Source organism: Lathamus discolor, chromosome 2 (assembly GCF_037157495.1).
Source record: "Lathamus discolor isolate bLatDis1 chromosome 2, bLatDis1.hap1, whole genome shotgun sequence".
NCBI lineage: Eukaryota > Metazoa > Chordata > Aves > Psittaciformes > Psittacidae > Lathamus > Lathamus discolor.
In genome coordinates, this window is record NC_088885.1 from 92,278,539 (window position 1) to 92,300,476 (window position 21,938).

General features: G+C 40.6%; 1 long non-coding RNA gene across 6 annotated transcripts in view; it reads right to left on the reverse strand.

Annotated features, from left to right (window-relative positions):
* Positions 1-20,826, reverse strand: part of LOC136009306 (uncharacterized) — a 103,759-nt gene extending 82,933 nt beyond the window's left edge. For all 6 annotated transcript variants that reach the window (XR_010610482.1, XR_010610480.1, XR_010610481.1 and 3 more), the window contains exons 1-2: positions 20,596-20,826; positions 1,252-1,379 (exon numbers count right to left, since the gene is read on the reverse strand). This is a non-coding gene — a long non-coding RNA (uncharacterized LOC136009306). The remainder of the gene's footprint in view (positions 1-1,251; positions 1,380-20,595) is intronic.
* Positions 20,827-21,938: the final 1,112 nt, after the last annotated feature.

A 21,938-nucleotide genomic window follows, 5' to 3' on the forward strand; every position in this document is an offset into this window, starting at 1 on the left:
AATATGCTTGATTAATGCATTTTTATTTCTTCCACTGATCACCTCCTTAACCCCAAACAGTATTTTTAAATATTTAAGAAAAACTGATACTGTAGAAGTCAGACCAAAATAAGCATGGTGACTTCGCAGCTGAGTTCATAACATAGAATCGTGAAATGGGTAGGGTTGGAAGAGACCTTAAAGACCCTCTAGTTCCAAACCCCCTGCTATGGGCTGAGACACCTTCCCTAGACCAGGGTGTTCAAAGCCCCATCCAAGCTAGTCTTGAACACTGCAGGGATGGAGCATCCATACGCAGAATAATTGTCAGTTAAATCTGAACAGTTGAGCAAAGCATCAGTTACACACACACAGAAAATGACTTTATCAGTTTAGATAAGAGGCAATATCTCTGTTGGCATTAGATCATCTCTTCCATCGATCAGCTTTCTACCCTTGGAAAAGTCATGTGAGTGACCCTACCCCTTCTGTTTCTTCATCTGCAGACGCTGTACCCTTTTTCCTTCCTCTCTATTTTGTAGCAGTGCTAACTAGAACATGAAGATGTCAAAGGCTGTGGTTACATACCGTTATCCTAAGTTACTTAGCTATCACTGAAGCATTAAAAAGTAGTCTTAAGTTTTCTTTGATGGAGAAGCTGCTAATGCAAAGAACAATAATGTTTCCAATCCAGAGATACTACATGTAACAGCAGCACAAGACACACAGCAAAGAGCCTGATTCTGTAAGCAAAATGCACTTCCCAACACACCACAAAATATAATATCAAGGCATAAAAAATCGTATCAAAGTGCTAAGCACCGAGGTATCAAACACCTCCCTCGTGCTCAGTACTTCAGCTCTGTATCATTTGAGAAAGTCTCAAAACTCAGCACTTGTTAATGGGTCATAAATACCCAACTGCTCAGGGACAGTTAGTTTGCCTTGCATACAAGCTGTTTCTACAAATGTCCACAAAAATGTATGAACACCTATTTAAAAGGCTGGAAAACAACAGCCTACAAAGCTATCTGCCATCTACACAGAGGACAGAAGGAGGTCAAATTCAAACCATTACAAGAGAGAAGAAATGTGTAAGTGCCTGGCAGTACTCCGAGGGAGATGGAAAAGTTCAGTCTAGTCCCACAAAGATAAACAAGCAGCAAGGAAAAATGTGGAGGGAAGGATAAAGATCCTATTGATCTGCTAGGTGACTAGCAAGAAGGTGAGGAGGAAAGAAAATGAAAACATATCTTGGACTCTTCAGCTTACCTCCAAGAGAGAGGAGGATCATGGCTCCGCACACACAGCTCCAGAGACTGTTGGTTCCTCTCTCCTCACAATGCTCATTTCAATAGTATCCTACGGTTTTAAAATGCTTTTGTTTGAAAGATATCACCCTGAAATATACAAAGAAATGACAACTTAGATATTCTTTAAGTTCTCAGAACACAGTAATATGACAGAACTCCTCATATTGAAATCAAACATGGGCTTTTCAGCATACTATCTATATGCAATCCTCCAATTAGTTTTCAGTTTCAGAATATTTGAAAGTTAAAGGTGCATACAGTTAATAGTGAATTGATTTAAATAAGTGTAATAATGAGCTGAAAAGTAACACTACTCTTTGATTAAGAAAAAAAGAATATTGCTAACAGAGGTTGCCTCAAGTCGTGCATTTAATTGGAAAGAGATTAATACTGATGTATACATACAGCTTTAGAAGAAGCACCATTTTTTAAACTGTATCAAACACAGAGAGGAAAAAAGCATCCATGAAGACTTCTTGGTTGTGAAACTACAAATGTCAGAGTAAGAAAACTAATTTTGCCCCATTATTGAAATTTGAATGATGTGAATATCACAGTAAACAATGGATAGAACTCTTCTACTGTTAATAACTTTCTGGGTCCTCTTTAATGGCTCACAAGGACATACTCGCTCTGAAAAATCAACAAACACAGAATTACAGAATGGAGTGGGTTGGAAAACATATTCTTCTTTCTCCATTACAGAAAAGAAGGCTGATTTGTAAGGACTTGTGCTTAAAATCTATTCAGCAAGCAGCCAGGAAAGCAGAAATTGAGTTAACAAAGTCATGGGTTTCAGAATAGAATATTGTAATTAAAAGCAGAAAAGAAAGTGACCCAAATAAGGCTTGAAAAGCTGTTAGTTTGTTTTCTTTAAAGAAAACTCTAAGTTCTGCCCAAGCAGACCAACCTTCCTAAAGGATAAATACTTCATTCAAAAAGATCAGGGTTACGTCCCTCACACCAACACCTTCTGCAACATATTTACACTAGCATATTTAGGTTAGGGATATTTAATATTTAAGGATGTAACCAAAATCAACCTCTAACAAGCACGGTTGTGCCTGATAAGTCTATAACAGCTCTTTAAGTTTGTCAATAAAATAGTGAATACAGGAGAACTAGATGACACTTGGTGCACTTATTCTTGGCCATTTTACCTGGCCAAAAATAAAGAAATAAAAAATAGACACCTCTGTGGGCATGAAAGAGGCATAACATGAATATTGTTACCCCTAACAGTTCTGTTGTTGCACCTGAGGCATGATATTCAATTCAGATGGCAGAGTAAGTTAAAATGCTGGTCAATGACAAAGATTGGGACTTTCCTGTTTGCTGCATTACAGAATTGTGAAATTTACTTGGCGACACATTTACGTGACTGATGAATGGGTTGGAAAAAGTGACTCTTATTACACTCATCCTACAGAAGACAAAGGGACAAACAAAATCAAAAGGTTCTTTAGTCATTCTCAACAAAAGAAATCATTATGAATAAGCCACAGAAATTGCAAACACTGAAAGAAGCAAGCCAGACACTTCATCCAGATGGCTACGCTGACTAGAATCATGTATCGGAGAACAGCACAAGATACAGGAGGAGCTGACAGAAGAGCACCCCTCCCAAGCTGCAGAAGGCATTTCAGCCAGTGAAGTTCTCTTAAGGAAAAGCATAACTACAAACTAGATATCACTAAAAATCTCTAGCTGCCAGAGTGGGTGAGCCAGTGCAAGATGAAACAGCAACAAATACTCTCAGTACACCCATCTAAAGATGCCTAGTAAAACAAAACAGTCATTTTCTTGTTGTTGCATGAGAACAGGAACCAGCACACAAATAAATATTTGCTCCCAGCAGTGCAAACGAATTAACCTGTTTTATAGCAAACCCTAGCACTAAAGGTACATTATCTTCAGTTATTAAACAGATCAGCCACTCTGGAATCATTTCGAGCCCCAAAGGGCTTCCACACATATAACCAGATCTTTATATAGATAAATATCCTTTGGCCTGTAGAGCTCCTCAATATATTCTCTAGGTTCAGGCAGACATTTTTCACCTTGGATTTGGAGCCACAGTAGAGCAAGAAAACCAAGCACCTTTAAGATATGCTAGTGGGTACAAAACAAAACACCCCCCTGACAAGAAAGCTATAAGCTTTTAATCTCAGCACTTGAGTGTATTTATTCAGCTGACAGACAGGAAATGTTAAATATTAAGAGTCCTGCATAGATGTTTCTGTATTAACTGCACTACACTAGAAGTACAGATAGTAGCATTAACGGTGACCAGGCTTGCTCAGGCACCAGAGACCATGAAATCTCATCAGTTCGCTGCTTTATCTAAAGCAATTAGCTTTGCTGAGAGGCAAAACCTATTAGCTCAGAGTAATGCTGTGCTTACAACACCAAATTGCTTCAAGGCCTCATGTGTTATCTCTGCAGAGAACTGTGGTGAGCTGCATGAATATATAAATCTACTCGGGAAGCACTGTATTGTACTATGCTACAAGATTTAGACTGACCTCAGAGGATACTCACTCTTACCATTGTAGCTATCTTCAAAGTAAGCACACGCCAAGAGCATAAACTAGCAACAAAGAAAAGAGTAGAGCTGGCTTTAGACTAAAGAAACGGTGAGGAGCTACACACAGACAGGCTCCACAGAAATAATCCTTTTTTCAGCCTAACATTTCCCTCAGCAAAGCCATACATACATATACACGCACATACACACAACCAATATGCTCTGATTAAGACAGATAAATATTTAAAACTGATGCTCACACATAAGAGCTTGCAGCTTTTTTCTGTGCTCTAAAAATTAGAGGAAATGCATGCGTGTATAACTTTCTCTTCTACTCCATGCCTCCTACCAGCCAGTGACATTCAGAGGTGACCTAAACAGACTTGATATATTTCTTGTAACTATGAATGCTAGACCGTATTAATGATGAGGCTGTTCATTGATTTACTGTACCTTACTAAAACAGAACGAATGTACTGTACACGAGGTGCCTAGAACAGCAGAAACTGGGATTTGAGACAGATCTAGAAGAACAGCTTTCAAAGGACAGAAAGACAGAAAAGAGTAAAAGAAGTCAAAAGAGTTCTCACTCTCGTCAGCTAGTTGTTAATTCTTACTTCAAATACAATTCAGATTTTGCATACTAAGGTACAACATGCAAAGGTAAGTAGATTCTTTTTTTTTTTTTTTATTTTTTTTTAACTACTGTTAATAAGAGTTATATTTAAAGAACATTTCTGTAAGTCCTCATTCTGTACTCTCCACAGGCAGGAGGGCCAGGTGGCACTACCTATAAGGTCAGCAGAAGAGACCAGTGAGCATTTCTTGAGCTTTAGTAACCCACACCTGATATGATGCCATATGTTGCTCACAGAACAGTTTTTGAAGTACAGTAATAGGTACCTTCCTATAGCCCCAGCTTTGGATGAGAAAAGTGTTAGGCAGCTCAGAATGTTAAATAAATAACTCTTAATTATCGGTCTGAGATTTATTTATGCGTGTGTGTGTGTGAGAGAGAGAGAGACTATCCTGTCACACCACTCCTCATTTCTTTTACTTGACCTTCAGTTGCTCTGTGATGTTATTTTGAACTTCAGGCATCCTCCTATTTTTGAAGGTAGAACATGGGACCTTGGAAATAAAACCCCAAATAAAAAAGAACCCCACAACTTTATGTGATTATGCAGCTTTCTTTAAATGATGCATAAAGCAGGAAGGAAAGACAGCCAACTATACATTTTGAAAAGAATCACACCTGACCCAATGCCTCAATCAGGAATCACTTTCACTCTGATTAAGGTTGATGAACTTCTATAGTCAGAAAATAAATAAAAGAAAGCTTTTTCCATGCAAGAGCCCTGAAAGCATTTTTGCTACTTCTCCAATTATTCTGAGGTTAAAAATAAAAGAGCAGCTATAGATCACTCCACTCCATATACACATGGGAATTCGCCACCCCTTATCTCCTAAGATTTGTGCTATATGTCTATAGTACCGAAAAAACATACAATCTGGAGACAAGGCATGCAACTACCATGATTTGCCATACAGGAGACATAAGAGATTTGACATAATTCCTTCCTGTCGGAGAGGTTTTTGCCTGCATTTATATTGCATTATTACTGCCTGTCATAAGAATCTGGTTGAATATTTTATCCAGGCTCTAACACATCTTCTGTTGCTCCCTGAAGAACGATTTTAATAACCCATCCCACAACATCTGTCAGCCCCACAGATTGGAACAACCCTGCTTTCAACACTCAGCCTTGCAATCACATCTGCTGCAAACTGACCAAACCGAAAGTTGTTACTTGGTTTCTGAAGAGCACCTTAGGACTTCTCATATCTTCTTAAGAGAGCTATGTGGGTGCACATGCAGCAGACTACTGATGACGATGATCAACATCCGTTCTCCTGCCTGTTACAAAGTTTTCCTCCCATTGCCCCTATCCTAGGTGAGAAACTAAAAGCAATCTGTGTAACCTATGCAGATGAAACATACACATGAGCATGTAACCTATTCACACCAAGAGTTTATGTACACAGAAATCTTGAATGTAAAATTACACACCTGCAATACAATGCAAACAAGCTATCTTCCTACACAGGGAACACCTAGGAAAGTACAGTTATTTACTGTTGTTAAGTTTTTTGCTGCTGTTAGAATGTAAACTGTACTATGAGAGACTTTAGGGGCAAATGCAGTGGATGTTCCCATGTCCACCTGCTCCACTAGCTAAGTTAATAAGGAAATAAAAATCAGCAAGCTACAGGACTGTGGTATGTCATGGGATACTTAGCCCTGCCAGGAAGCCTAGTCAGTGGCTAATACAAGCATAAGCAACCCCACCTAATAAGGGGGCATTCTGATAGCATTTCCATCACAGAAATAATTTTTGGCCTATTTCCTTTTCACTTCTTTCTCATCAGAAGGCAAGACTATCTTCAAATATCTTTCCTGATTAAAAGTCAGTTCCAAGTTTTCCGGGAAGAAAAAAAAAATGAAAAAATAAAATAGAGTTCAAAGAAAATTTTCCAAGAGTGCTGCCATTTTATAGTGAGCCCCACTGTTAGCACTGAAGTCTTACACCAACCAGATGAGCCATTGGCCCTAAAGGTCAAAACAATCCTACAAGACCCCCTCAGAAGGGAGGGAGGGACCTGGATATGCTCAGCCTGCGCTGACCTTCATGCAGAACTGATCAGCAATTGAAGTACTCAAGTTAGCTATATCATACTGCACTGCACGCTGCACTGCTTCCTCAGCATTAGCCACATCCCAGAAAATCCTGAGATTCAATCATGTTAGGGCACCAAGGACCTTTTCACTATGCAATATTGATGAATTATGTCTTCATACCACTGTGTTTTTAGGGAACTGTTACAATCCCACACACATATTGTGTTGCTCTGCCCTTACACAGACTCTGTAACAGAGCATCACATGATGCTCCGTTAGAATTAGGAGCATTTTCTTTTTTTACCAGATACCATAGACTTGCCAAAGAGTTAGGGGGAGCCTGCTAATACACTCAGGGTTTCTTCAGCACTAGTACACCTTCATCCATTAAACAACTCTAACATCCATTTCTGCACATGAACAAGCTTTAAATAAGCAGCTTCTCTGGTCTATTTTCACCTTTTCTTCCATTTTTGTGTGACTCCTCTTCCCCATCAAGCAGTAAAAACCTCCCAGAGACATTTTATCAGATGGGCTCAATATCCAGCAGAACAGAACGGTGGGAAAAGCACATGTATAACAATGCTTTGCAAAGTCTGCTAAATTCTAGTTTATGGAGGAATTTACCAGAAATTCATTGGAGTAATATGAATCACAGAGGCTTTCACTAGCAAAAGCGATAAAATTAATGGATTTTTTTGGTTGTTGTTCTGGGGTTTTTTTAATCTTTCAGTCTATGCCTGAGAGGGAACCATGCCAGCTGGGGACATGCTACACAAAGTTGATAAATATTGTAACAATTAGGTTTGCATACATCTGATTACTTTTGGTATCTCCTTGCCTGTGGGTACAGAAGATGCAGCAGAGGATAAACAATAGCTCATTTGCTTCTTTGCATCTCCCTCCTATCCTTTTCTCTCTCTTTCAAGTGCTGCTGAGCTCCTGCCCCAGATGTAATGCCAGCATGGTTCCACGAATCAAACAAAGAAAGGGTGTGCAGACGGTGTTTTGCAGCAGCAACAGAGCTTCCTGCTCCCATCTCTCCCACAGGCTATGAATGCATCAGTCCTCTAACCTACTTTGCTTTTATTGCTCTGGCAGCTTATCAGCTGCTTTGCTCCCAGCAGACATGAGAACAATACAGGACTTGTTGAGTATCAGAGAATCACAATAAAAGGCCTGGGAGCTTGCCCAAGCCTATCCCACTGTCTCAGGGAAGACCAATGAGACACAAACCATTCATGACAGATTTGTCTCACCTGTTCTTACCAGCCTCCAATAAGGCCCTCACAGCTTTCCTAGGCAACCTAATCCAACACCAAGTTATCTTTTGTATTCTTTTTTTCTCACTTAAGACCACAGAAATCACTTACATGGTTCAGAAATAACTTCATGTGGCTCCATTATTTCTTGCCCTGCCCACTACAGCCATAGACAGCAGACTGGGGTTTTTTTCCTCTTTCTCATTGTCTTTTCCATATTCCAGTCTTCTGACTTTTTCTCCCAAGAACAAAAGTCAATCAGGACCCCCTTACTTGCCATGCTCTGGATTCTCTGTATTTTAATCTGGGCTCAGAGTCCTAGACAGGACAGCAGACCATATAGAACATGTAGCAATGCTGACTGTTGAGATTACTATTCCTGTGTTACATACACACCCCCATCTATGTCTTGCTTGCACCAGTATGAATATCATGGTCTGGCAGCAGTCACGAAAGCATACTCTTTTTTAAAAAGAGGCATGTGCTTCCCTCACAGGAAATCAAAGTGTGTTAGAGGATGGGATACATGTTTTATCACCAAAGTTCAGAGACTGAACAAGCAGAGTTTAAACTCATAAAAAAGGGACATTTTGTTTTGAACTTATTACTAACTTCTTGTTCTTCAGCAGCTGGAAATAGAGCCAGCATGCTGAGCATCTTAACCTAACAGTTAAGATTCCAGTCTGGACCCTCACTATACCAACTGAGCACATTTGTGATGCTTCTATTGCTGCTTTTAAAAATGGACAAAACAGTGTAGTTGCATAAGCCCAGTGCCAAGTCCCACACTATGAACACATCTTCTGAAGCATGGTCAAAATCCGTGAAGTAGCAGGGTACAAACAACCCCCTGTTTCTCATCTTCTCCAAGAGCACGTGCCACCTTGCATAACAGCTGTTGTCAGCAGTGAAGCAGCAAGTGGAATATAAGGCATCTTAAGTCATAACAGAGGGAACTGCAGCAGAAGGAGACCATTTATCACTCCTGGTGCACAGATCAAGATTATTTACTGGGGTAAACAGAGAGCCTGCTCAATGTTTTGCCCATTCTGTACCTCCTGATCCACAGCACTGCAGGGCAGCAGTGCCTGAAACCATGCCAGCAGAGGCTTAAGTCTTAAAAATAATAAAGAAGTCCAGCTGAACGGCTCATTTACAGAACTGTAACACCTCCACTTGCAGTGCCTCCCTCAGCCAAACAGAACGGCTTCCATCATGCCTTTTGTTTCAATTACCCTTTCAGCTTTTATAAAGCAAAGTCTCATCCCTGCCCCAGGTAGGCTGGGATTCCAACCTCTTCTCCTCATTCCCCTATTCTCATCACCCCAAGGGCTCCTCAGGCTTATCCCTCCTTTCCCAGGGCTACATTTACAACAAGCACCTGCTTCCTCCAGCTGAATCCTCAGGGGTTTCAGGGACAACTGATGAGCCCCAGGCAAGGCTCTGGCCAGCTCTCTCACCTACACTTTCAATGTTAAGGGTGTCAGCCACCAAATCACCAGCCACTCTCCTCCAGCCTTCTGCAAATCCTTTCCAAGATTGGAATGGACAAATGGATCAAAACCATTTTACCAGGAAAGCATTGGACATTACCCCCATTGGCAAAATGCATTTTAGAAGCTACTTATGCCCACCTAAGGATTTCTGGCCTCAGAACTGGAATAGTTCAACTGTGTAATACCCTTCCCCTCAAATTTAAGAACCAGTTCTGCTCAAAAGATCATTTATAAAGGCTTATCCTATAAGCCGGGAAGATCACCAAGAGGAAAATATTAGAGGACCAAGTGTGTGTACAGCATCTAGAGCTTGCTTGGGTATGTCTCTCCAGTTTCTAGAAGATTCTGTACTAGGACTCTCCCATGGCACTCTAGAGCTCAGGCTCATTTCCCAAATACATGAGGCCTAAACCACGTTACCTGTCTTTCTGGAAGAATAGCGAAACACACACTTAAGTTTAGGAGCACTGCATTTCCACAGGTCCATTAAGCAAAACTGAATATATACAGATATTTTAATAAAAGGCTCACAGGAAAAAAAATTACCTTTAGAGTGCTTTTCTGTAACTTCAAAAATTGCACAGAAATAAGTTCACTGTTCTGCCCCCAAACTTGAGAGTGAACTGAGTTGTCCAGAATCCAACATAATTACCAACCAGCAACATCTTCACATACAGCCACACCCAATACTTTCAAGTGTCTTTTGCTTTCTTTTCCATTTCCTGTCCTTAACTACTGGTGTGCACTGTAAAAGAGCAGTTACGGTTTACTCTGAAAGCTACTATCAGTGCTACCTGTGAAACACCTTCATACATTACTCTTCGTTACATTCTACTATACATTACTGTTTCCTCCAAAGATAAGGCATCTGTTAACCAAGACCCAAATTCCTGGGTATAAACACTGCTGGATTTTGGGGTGCATGTGACATGCACACATTTGCATGTGTGTGCATATCTGCATATGTATTACATAGGCAGATACACATACACAGTCTATGCATCATACAACTGTAAACAGGCAAAAGCTGGAAAAATATGTCAAGGAAAAGTATCAACTCTTTGGAACACAGAGATAATACTGCTATTAACAGAATTAATATCAGGCTGTAACTAACACAGGTAACGAAAGGGTTAAATTCTGGTAGTAAGCCACTAAACCACAAGCGTGAACTTTTGTCATACCAAACAGCCGACGACTCCTACATGAAATCCCAAGCAAAGAGCACCACATCAGCTTTAACACAACTCCCTGATTTCTGTCCGTTTCCACTGAAATGGCTGTTGAGCAAAATCCCTACAGGGTGGAGCTTGGAAGACCCATCAGGAAGCCTGGTCCACAATCCATTGCTTCCTGCAGTCAACAAGCTTGAAGATCTTGTACAGAAACTGTTCTTAGTTGTTTCAGCAGCTGCTGCTGCATATACTGTTACAGACCTAGAATTAAAGTATGCTTTAAAAACACTTACAGGGGGATGGAATTGGGAAAAAGCCTTCTCAGGCAGTGAAAGAAACATGCTGCACTGAAGGAAGCATTTGCTCAACTGGAACAGGCCAACACACACATCTTGCTTGCTCTCTCAGTAGAGTTCCAATTTGTGGATCTAGGGCTTGAAAATGGATCTTTCAGTTTTCAGTTATTCTTAGTTCACCTGTACAGCAACAGCATTCACTGGCTTTTATTTTGCAATGGGAGAGGAAAAGTTGACAGTACTTATTTTCCTACACTGTAGATACCTAAAAATACCAAAATAAACAGCCAGACTGAACTTTAATGGAGCTAAAGTGGTACAGATTTAAATTTCAAATTGTGTTTTATGTTGAATCCTGCTTCATAAGTTTCTCACTGCAGGGAAACTTTACATGAGAAACACTTAAGGAAAGAGGTTTTCGGTACCTGTGCGATAAGTAAATGATACATAGGATACAGAGTAGTGGGGATTCAAACAGTTAAAAAAACCCAAGCATATTATGAACATCGAGAGGAGATGTTTGAATTGCTCAATTTGAACTGCTGTACGATGAACAAGATTTCAAGATTTTGAGTCATTCAAAAGTTAATTCCGATGTCTTATTTAACCTTCTAAAAAGAGATGTAGTAAAGCACTTAAAGATACTAAACTTTGTAAGTAGGGCTTCCAATAACTTTGATGTAACAGAAAAGGGGTTTGTGGTATGTGCTCTGTGCCTCTAAACCAACACACCCTTCTGAGTTTTTAGGCAAGTGAAACAAGGAAACGTAGAATGGGAAAAAGAAATGATAAATACTAATAGACATCTTTCACAAATTTTGCTTCCTGGACCTCACCGCTGTCCATCACACAAGTGACAGGCATGCTTCTGGTTTTAACACATCCGTATAAATGAAGATAAATCATGAGCAAAAGCCTGTATCAATATTGTTATAACATGGGTCAGGTTTCAGTGATCTTTTCAATTACTTTTTAGCAAATGTTTCTCAGTAACTGGAAAGAATGGTGGCTTTAAGGTCAGTTGTAATTGGGCTTTTAAGGTCAGTTCAACTCCTCTAGAATTAATACTAATTTTCATCCTCTGAAGAAATCTTCAGGAAGAAAGCCATTTCCAAACACTTAAGTATATTTATTACTCTCATTTCCACTCTAATTATGCAGACTACTGACTAGAATAAACCAATTCACAGCATATTCTAATAAGGGTGCTGTTATTGGCAACCCACTTCAACTGAAGAACCTACACTGGCAGCTTGCCCACTGGCAGTGAGCAAGCATAAAAGCCAGAAGATTGCTGCTGTCACCTTTCCAGCACAAGGGCACAGTCTATGAAAGGTACTAGCCTCAGCATGCACAGACTAAGATCCAAATCTGTGTGCAACCTGTGGTCTACGCGTGACTTGCCAAACATATGTGTGATCCTCTCATTCATTAAACACAGTAAATGCTAACAATGAATCATACAATCGTTTAGGTTGAAAAAAGACCTTTAAGATCATTGAGACCAATCATTAACCTAACACTACCAAATCCACCACTAAACCATGTCCCTAAATGCTACAGCTATGTGTCTTTTAGATCTTTCCAGGGATGGCGACACACATCCTAGTAGTCCTCCCGAGTTGCCTATCCCTTCCTCCAATGGTCATACGATCTCCTTTCTCCCTCCCCTGAGTTCCAGCCAGAAAGAGCATCCAATTCTTGTCTGCTGCAAGAGGTGGGCCTTTCCGCCTAGTTGGTTGGTTTTCAGATCTCAGAAGCTTCACTGTATTACAGAGGGGTATGAATTTAAGTGGTCTGATTTGTGTTTGTGGAAAACAATTATTAGGCGGCTCAATTCAGAAAAAAAATGGACCAAATTCAATTTAGGTGGGATTTGCTGTTTGAGGTAATTATCCCTTCAAGAGCTGAACTGCTGTGCATTCAAAGGAACCTAGCAGTGAACTGAGAAAGGCAAGCTTACATTCCTTTACTAGAATGACTCAAGACTTCAAGCAAACACAACTGCATAAATACCTGGCAAGTTTCAATAGGGTCTATCTTAGAGCTTAAGAGTTTTTCCCAATTGCACACTAAGCATCATGCCTTCCTAAGTCAGCAGGGTAAACAGTTAAATAATTCATTTTAGCATAAACAGTGCTAAAAAGTTCAGTTACACAACTGAAAGGAGGCAGGATGGACACTTTTGTGTACACATTGTGATTCTGGGCTTCAGCCTCAAACAAATCATGGAAATTGAAATCAGCTTTAAATCTAAATCTCACAAGAAGTGTTCCTGGCAAAAATTATTCCTACTATACATCATGGCAATGCAGCCAGGGAAAAGTAAGTGAAAGTCTACAACTTGTTTGTTCCTGTGTGTGGTACAAGAGGAAAGAAAAATACTGCACATATAATATACATTCCCCTTTGAAAATGATCTTTTAAGAAAACATTAATCAGATCTCTTCCTAGTCAAGGCAGGCTATTAGTATTTTATGTACAATTAACACGTGCTAAAAGTCAGGTGGTTCCAACAGGACTTGCAAGAGTTTAAGTCTGGAATACTTCCTGTTGCAATGTCTCAAACTAATGTGTTAGGGGGCTGTAAACAAAAATAGTGTCCATGAGCAGCAGCATTATAAGGTAACTGAAAAACAAAGCAACAGAGATTCAGAGGTTTTAAAGTTGGAAAAGGACTGTTACTATCCTCTCACCTTAGTCATGCACCATTACATGAGAAAACTCAAGGTACTAAATAACATCCAGTTTGAAGACATGATCATAAAGGCAATACACATTTAGCTATAATTAAAGTGGCAAACATCCACAGAACTTTCTAAATTGTAAATAAAAGCTACAATACATTGAAAATAAAATAAAATAACATAGGGTGCATAAGTCATTAAAAAAGCCATCTCCTTAAACTAATGGATTCCGTTAAAGACCATCAAAACCAGTGAAGTGCAAAGCAAGGCAAGAGCTGATGAAAACTCAATAATAAATCCAGAGTAAAGACTGAGAGCAGACACACAGCTCCAATACAATCACTATTGCTTTTGTGTGTGAAAGGATTCACACACAATGGAAAAATAGGGAAAAGGAAAAGAAACTGATGCCTTAATCAGAACAGAGTTTTGGAACAAAAGTGGCAAAAGGATGGAGAAATCCATTCAGAAAGCAATAACAGAAGCAAAATCCACATTGGTCCCCATTTAGTCACAAGCACAACATGCATGCTGTGGATTCCCCACGCAGCCTACATGCTGCTCTGATGATTTGCTGCCACCTAGAAACAGAGCTTCATCTATGTGATCACTACTTGGTTGGTCAAACTCTTTGATTTCCTAGCAGAACAGTTTGCCTCTTTGTTACTGCTAACATCTTCTGTCAAAAAAGTTGAAGCAGTTTTCATATAAAACACCCCAACCAAATAAATTAAGACATGAAATTAAATTAAACCAACCATTAGTTGTTTTATAATATATACCTATTGTTCCTAACTAGCATCCATCTGCTTACGCACACCTTGCAACTACTGTGTATCTTCATTGCACACTTCCTCATATTTCAGAGGATATTGAGCATCTCTACTCAGCTTGTTCTGGGTGCTAGCTCCTGAACTATTAACCAACTCAGTTGGGTATTTTTAAAGTGGACAGAACTTATTTCTTGGATAACCATCATCATCCATAGAAAATTACGAAAGGGATTTCCTCTTAGAAAGTTGCACCAAAGCCCCCTCCCCCCCCCCCAAGTCACAAATAAGCCAATGGATTACCACTCTCTTTAATGCAAAGCTCAGACTGAACATCAGCAGGGGGGTTCAGCACAGCACAAAAGTAGTAACTTTATACTTTAAGGACTGGCAAACTGAAGTTATTTTTCTCCCAACTACCATGCCCTGCTTTGTAACATGTGCCTTATTAATGGAAGAAGTTGGGTTTGGTCTCTATTGCCAAAGCAGAATAATTCCAGTGTAACATATTTCTCATTCCTGGTGTTTTGTGGATGTTAGGAGCAGGCTTTTAGTGTTTATTAAGCAATGAAGAACAACATTACTCAGAGACAGGACTGTGACATAAATCAGCCCAATTTACAATTTAGAAGCCAGGCTGTTCCAAATCAGAAATTTTCTCTGTTCTTCTCACAGCTGTGAGAGTCTTACAAGCACAGCACTTCACTCTGCTAAGCCTTTTCTTAACCCATCCTTACTGGGAGGAAATGCTGAGGTCCCTCAGAAAAAAAAAGTATTTGGGGAAAGTAATTCAGCTTCTCCTGAGGCAGAAAGAGGACTGAATCATTCTAACACACGCAGCTAAATGACATATAAGTGTGAGCTCTTTCCAAGCCACGCTTTATAGTCAAAGGAGACAAAAAGTCACCTGAGGAAAAGTCATTTCATACCCAAACTGGCTTCTACAGCAAGTCAGAGGAACACCTCTCTAGAGGTGCCAGTTTCTCCCCAATGACAGTAAATAGAGGCTAGGGCAGCTAGTCAGATGCAAGTGTGTAATTTTCAGCTCCCTGAAGTCAGAAGATAGAATACCACTCTAAGTGTCTGAAAGAAAGCCATAAAAATTTTGAGAACGACCACTGATTCACACTACTTTGGAAAGAAGATCAGACAGTGGTGGCACCACCCAGAATCAAAGAGCCTGCATAGAAGGCTTCTTCCTGCAAGTGCTGCTACTTCACAGCATCTCAGACATTTCCACAACTATTATTTCCAACTCTGCTTTGAGGCCTCCCCTATGAGGAAAGCAGCCAGTTTCTCAAAGCAAACGCTGTTTATTCTATCATGCTGCAAATCAGTTTCATAAGGCAGTTTCTTTCAAAATATTTTCATATAAAGTGCTTCAGAGTCCAGGAGAAGGAGCAAAAATAAGAATGCTCAGCTGAAAGCATTCAAGCAATAACTGGTACTTTTAAATAAAACTTCAACCATTAGGGAAACTAATCTTTAACTCTTATTACAAAATTATTTACTCCTATTCACTAAAGCTATTCACTAGTCCAAGCACTGTTTAGTCTCAAAGGGAAGACTTGTGGGAACCTGATCTCCTCCTATGATAAGATGACCCACCTGGTTGATGAGGGAAAGACTGTGGACATTGTCTATTTGGACTTTCATAAAGCATTTGACAGTGCCTCCCACATCATTCTCCTGGGGAAATTGGCTGCTCATGGCCTGGATAGGAGGATTCTTTGCTGGTTGGAAACTGGCTGTATGGCAGAGCCCAAAGCATGGTGGTAAATGGCGTCATATCTAGTTGCCAACCAGTCACTAGTGGTGTTCTTCAGGGCTCAGTGTAAGGACCAGTGTTGTTCAATATCTTCAGCGACAGTCTGAATGAGGAGATCGAGTGCACCCTCAGTAAATTTTCAGATGACACCAAGTTGAGCAGGAATGTTGATCTGCTGAAGGATAAGAAGGCTCTGCAAAGGGATCTGGACAGGTTGGGTCAATGTGCTGTGGCCAGTGGTATGAGTGCTCAGAAACCACGTAGAAGAGGCCCTCAGTAACATGATTTAGTGATGGTCTTGGCAGTCCTGAGGTAATGGTTGGACTTGATGACCTTAAAAGTCTTTTCCAACCTAGCCAATTCTATGATTCTAAGTCTTCACTATAAAGGTGATTTCTCTTTACTTACAGTATCTTTTAATAAGTTTCAAAATATTCCAAAACCAGTAACAGAGGTAGAAATGTGCTACACCAGTATTGTCCATAATTTCTTTGAAGTATTGTTCTCATTGTCCCTCCACAGCACATTCACTGATTACACAAAGTATGTGTGCTTTGTCCTTTGCACTGTCCTTCCTCTGCCAACTCCAACCCAACTGAGATTGAAGGGAAAAAAAAAATCCGAAATTAAACAACTTTGATTTCAGAGAAACAAAGCTGAGCAACTGATGCTAACAGAGAATCTTGAGATCAGTACCATTCTAATTTTACCACCATGTTTTAATGGGACTAAGCAGGCCCCCAGCAATGTACACAAAATTCTCTCTACCTAGAAAATTTTTTCTCCTACATGTACAGTTCCCATTCTTCAGCTAAAGAACTGAAGTAACAAGGCAGATTAAATAGCATTGATAGCTCTTCATGATGTTTTTCAGGTATTTTTAAAACACCCTCCCTACCAGCTTCAATACCCTGGCAATTACATAAGAACCACATCTCGCTTCATAGCTGCTGAGGCCTGGAAAACGTGGATGTAAAGCTTGTACATGTTTGTGAATATTAAAATGTTTCATAACCCCGGAGAAACCAGTTAGAGAATTTGACAGGCTTGCAGCAAAAAGTGAGCTGTCTAAAGTTATACCACAAATCCGTGCAAGGTCCCAAGGGCATCTAGCCAGTGCTTTGTCTAGTGGCTCTCCTGATCTGCTCAAAAAGGAAAGCCACTCCAAGACTGGGAACTCAACCTGACTAGTAGTGAGAGCTCAACATCCCAGTCAAAGGATCAACAGAAAGAGTAGACTCTAAATTGGATGTGATTTAGGAGGGACCCCTTGAATAATAAGGAACAAAACCCGATAGCTCTAGGGGTTTTTCTCACCCCATCGCCTACAGGCCATGTTAAAAATGTATAACAGTCCTTTTCAAGGTGCTATGCCACACACTGAAGTAGTTTTACAGCACAATGAAGAGCACAGTTTTCCTCCCAGGCACCTAGTTGAATTTATTATTGCTACTTCAAAGAGCAGACAGCAAGACACCTTGACTACTACAGCCATATTCATGCACGACAAAAAAACATACTAAAAAGCTGAAGAAAATTAGGCATAATGCTGTGAAACTGTCACAGTAATAGCAAATGCTCTCACTTACAAGGATCGGTAAGAACTGTTTGTCATCAGAAGTTCCCCTCTCTTCCCTGTCTTCTTTATCCACTGGTTGTAATAAAAACTTGTTGTGTCCCCCCCCCCCCCAGGCAACAGATAAATGGATGTTATCCAACAACTGAATATTAACTATTCATTTCTACAGTGATGCAAAAGCACTTTGTCATAAGAGTGCGATGTCTGAAGAGCTAATCATAGAAGAGCTAATCATGTGAAAACAGAGCTTCATGATCCCAGATCTTCCTTTTCCTTCCATTACGACAGTGACCAGCAAGCACTGCCTGTACCCAATATGGAACATCAGTATTATCCTTCCATAGACTTAAAAAAGCCCAGGATTATAGACTAGGAAATGAAATTCAATCTCCTACCATCACTTTATTAAATGGCTTCTGAAGTGATCAGTGGGACAAGGCTAATAACAATGGGTTAACCAAACCATTATTTCTGAAAAAGCAGCTGGCAGAACTGGAGATACTGCTCTCAGCACTCACAGATTTTCATTTCACACAAGCACTGGTGTCAAGTAAGGCTGTCAAGGACAAATTCCCCCAAGCTACTGCACATAACATGAAAGGTTTTCCAAAAATTATGCAGGGTGTTTCAGTGTAGATGTTAGAGAGCTCAAGTTGCTAGAAAAAGTCACTCCAAATGTGGATCCTTCTAACACATGATGAATACTTTGGTTTTTAAATCAATCCACACCAAGTGAAGCCCCTTTTAATACCCTGGTTGACCATACATAAACTCTAAGCTGTAAAACTGATCCAAGAACGCACAGCAGCCTCAGAAGCAGCAGTACTGTTCTACCCCAGATCAATGCACAGCACTCGCCACCCCAACAGTCTAATGCCAGCACTTCAGTTTTCAGGGTCAGCGGCTAGAAGCTGACTTGACTTAAAATTAGCACTTCAGGTTTGGTTCACTTATTTTCAGCGGGCTATTTTTTGTTTTCAGCATTGTTACCTTGTATCTACGAGAGAAACAGCTCTCTTCAGCAGGCACTCTTGCTATTAGCTAGATTTTGCTGACAGCTAGACAGGAAACTCCACTGGGTTCCAGAGCAACCACATGAGAAGGATATTACCCGTACCTATTAAAACTTTATGACTACTAAGAAGAAGGGTAGGAATAGGCGCATACCTTTGACTGAGATGAATTTCACCCTGGAAATTGCCTTTTATTTCCATTTGCTGTAAAAAGAGGAGAGAGCGAGCAGCTCAAACATGCATGTTTAACTTTGAAAACCCACTTTCCCTAGGCTGGCAAATGACCAGACAATGGGGTTGGTATGTCTCTTCTCTCATAGTACTCTGCTTTGTTCTGCTTCCCAGTTACACTTCAAATATTTTTGGGTTCGATCTATCTGTCCCCATCTTTTTTAGGTGCTCACACTGAGCAAAAGTTAAACATGTGACCAATTAAAAGTTAGATGTGCAAGTTAAGCTGTTCACCCTCACCTCCTTTTACAGCAAAGTCTTCACCAAAAGAAAAATACCAACTCAAAATGTATTCAAGCAATATGTTTCTTAAAAGAAAGGTTGTTGTAATGCAAAAATGCCCAAGAAACAAAGAAAGATCACAGTGCCAGGTAGGACTCTCAGTTCTTATGTATTGGAACAAAGTAGTATCTAGATAGGATGGGAAGCAAAGTCTATGGATTGCGATGTAGGCATTTTGTTTTTCTGTGGGATAAATGTAAGATGTTTACTAGATTGATGGAAAAATTAACACTAAAATAACAGTTATTTGCAATAGAAATACTCCCCCCTCTAGCTATGGACAGTAAAATAAAACTGCATTTGGCTCAGCAGCTAACTGAGGATCGAGAGAGGCCAGATAAAAACAAACTGGGTTGAACGGAGTGGTGGACTTACACAACTCAAACACAGGCCAGGAAGACAGAACAACTGAAAATTATCAGTAAAATTTTCAAAAGCACTTTTGGAGCAGACACATATTCTTCAGTCATTTGCATGCTCTCGTGGCCTGAATATAAAGCAGCAACTTTAGCTAGAGACAGAAGCAGCACAAGCCGAAGATTCTGGCACATCCCATATAATAAAGGCAATACACAAGCCAGTCTACTTTTTCTTTAGAGTAGGCAGATTTTTATGCAATATGCTGAAGGAAATGCTGTAGGACCTGAATTAACCAGGTACAAGAGAGTTTTCAATCAATGCGCTCTCTCTGAATCTTCCAAAGGAAACTGCAGGGACACTTTTTAATGTGTTCTTCCGATATGTCAAAGGAAAGAAAAACCCCAGAAGATTTAAACTGAGTAAATCTGAGGCTACACAAATGAGGGAAATAAATCAGAGAACCTCTTCCTGCAACATGTGAGATCTCTATAAAACCAAATTGCTGATGACTGGAAATAAGACCAAGACAGTAACTGTGAGTCTGTAGAGTGTTGCATTGCCTAGCAAACACACAGGAACATTGTAAGACAGAAGGATTCCTGGGGGCCTGAAGAACACTGCAGCATTTACAGTGTTCAAGCAGCAAGGCACACCTTTGGAGACTCAGGCAAAATAACATCTCTGAACAAGTTTACCTTCAGCTGGCCATAATTAGCTTCTCAGTCAGAGAACTGGCTAAGGACAGAAAATGTTGGTAAGGAGGAAAACAGTTTGGAACTTAAGACAGAAAAACTGAACACATCAATAGTCTGAAGGCTGGATCTGCCAACAGGTTTGGGAGTGCAGGTACTATAAGCTGCAATCTCTAACTCCTAGCACCTGGTTCTCAATGTGGGAATGAGAGCTGGATTGAGATTTGACAATGTGTTTACAGACCACAGTGTTGCAAAATGGCCTGCCCCTCTACCACCCTTCTAGAGCTTCTCCTTTATATAATCATGTGTTTGCTATTCCTACCTGATCTCACACCAGAATTAATAAACCTGCGACCACAGTCCAATAAAAATGCATTCCTACCACTGTCTCCCATTTGATTTCCAGTCAAAACAAGGAGACAACATTAGTCCTCACACATTAATATCACTAACTATACTGATAGAAAGAAGAAGAAACCTACCTAAACAGAAGAATCAGGGAGCAGCAAAGGCTGACAGGTGATCCCTGCACAGGCAGCATCCTCACCAACCAGGGCCACATTCCCACAACATCTGAACACAGCAAGCAGAGAACCAGGTTCTGAACAGATTCCCCTGACAGCCCCAGACACACTGAGGGAGCAAAACGGGTGTAAAGTCTGTGTAGGGATCCAGACAAAACCCAAAAGATGAGGCACAAACAGTCAGGTACATTTACAACATAGCTTAAAGCAAGAGTAAAAGCCCAGGCCTGAGCTTAAATGGAATCTTGGGTGGAGGTCCCAGGTGAGGCAGGTGAGGGTAATTAATGCCTGGTGATGCCCTGAAGGCCCTGATAAGGACTCGTACAGCAAAGTCTAAACACCTGTACTGTATCTAGGTAGCAAGACTTTGATAGAGGGAATGCTGTAGAGGTGGCCTTTATTGAAAGATGTTAGGGGCTGCCGTCGTGCTGAACGCAGCCAGTTCTGCCATAGCCTCACTCCTGGCCAAAGCTGAGCCTACCAGCTGCATGTGTGGTGCTGGGAAAACATATTTAAGTAAAGGTAAAAAACCATCAGGCAGCCAGCACAGCAAAACCAAGCCAACAAAATAAAAGTGAGAAAGAAGAGGGGGAACACCAAGGTCAGAAAAGAAGGGGGAATAGGTGCTCCATGGTGCTGGAGCAAATACCATGGCATCTGTGGAGGAAAGCCCACCAGCACAGGCATCCACACTGCAGATCATAGAGGACTCCACATCAGAGCAGGTGGATACTTCCTGAAGGAAATTTACACCTGGAGATAGCCCATGATGGAGCAGGTTTTCCTTGAAGGACTTCAGCCCATGGAAAGACCAGTGCTCGAACAGGTGAACATTGTGAGGAGGAAGGAATAGTAGAGACAAAATGTTGCACATTGAACACAACAACCCCACATGTACACCCTGCATTGATCAGGGTGGAGGGAACAGGAGCTGGAAATGAAAGATTAAAGTTGAGCCTCTGAAAAGGAGGTGGAAGGTGTTGTTTTAATGTTTGTTTCTTGTTTTTCACTACCCAAATCTCTTTTAATAGGAATGAATTAATGTTCCCCAAGTTCAGTCCGATTTGCCTGCAACTGTAATTGGTAGGTAGTCTACCTGTCTTTAGCTCTACCCATTAGCTTTCTCATTTTCTCCTACAACCTGCTGAGGAGGAGCAGTGAGTGAGCAGCTGGCAGACATTTGGCTAAGCCACCACGACACCAGAAATCAACAGTCTCCTCATCCCCAAATGCTTTCCAAACTTACCAGCCCTCTTCCCCAAATCCTACAGTTTGTGCAAAGAGCTAAAAAGAACTAGTTT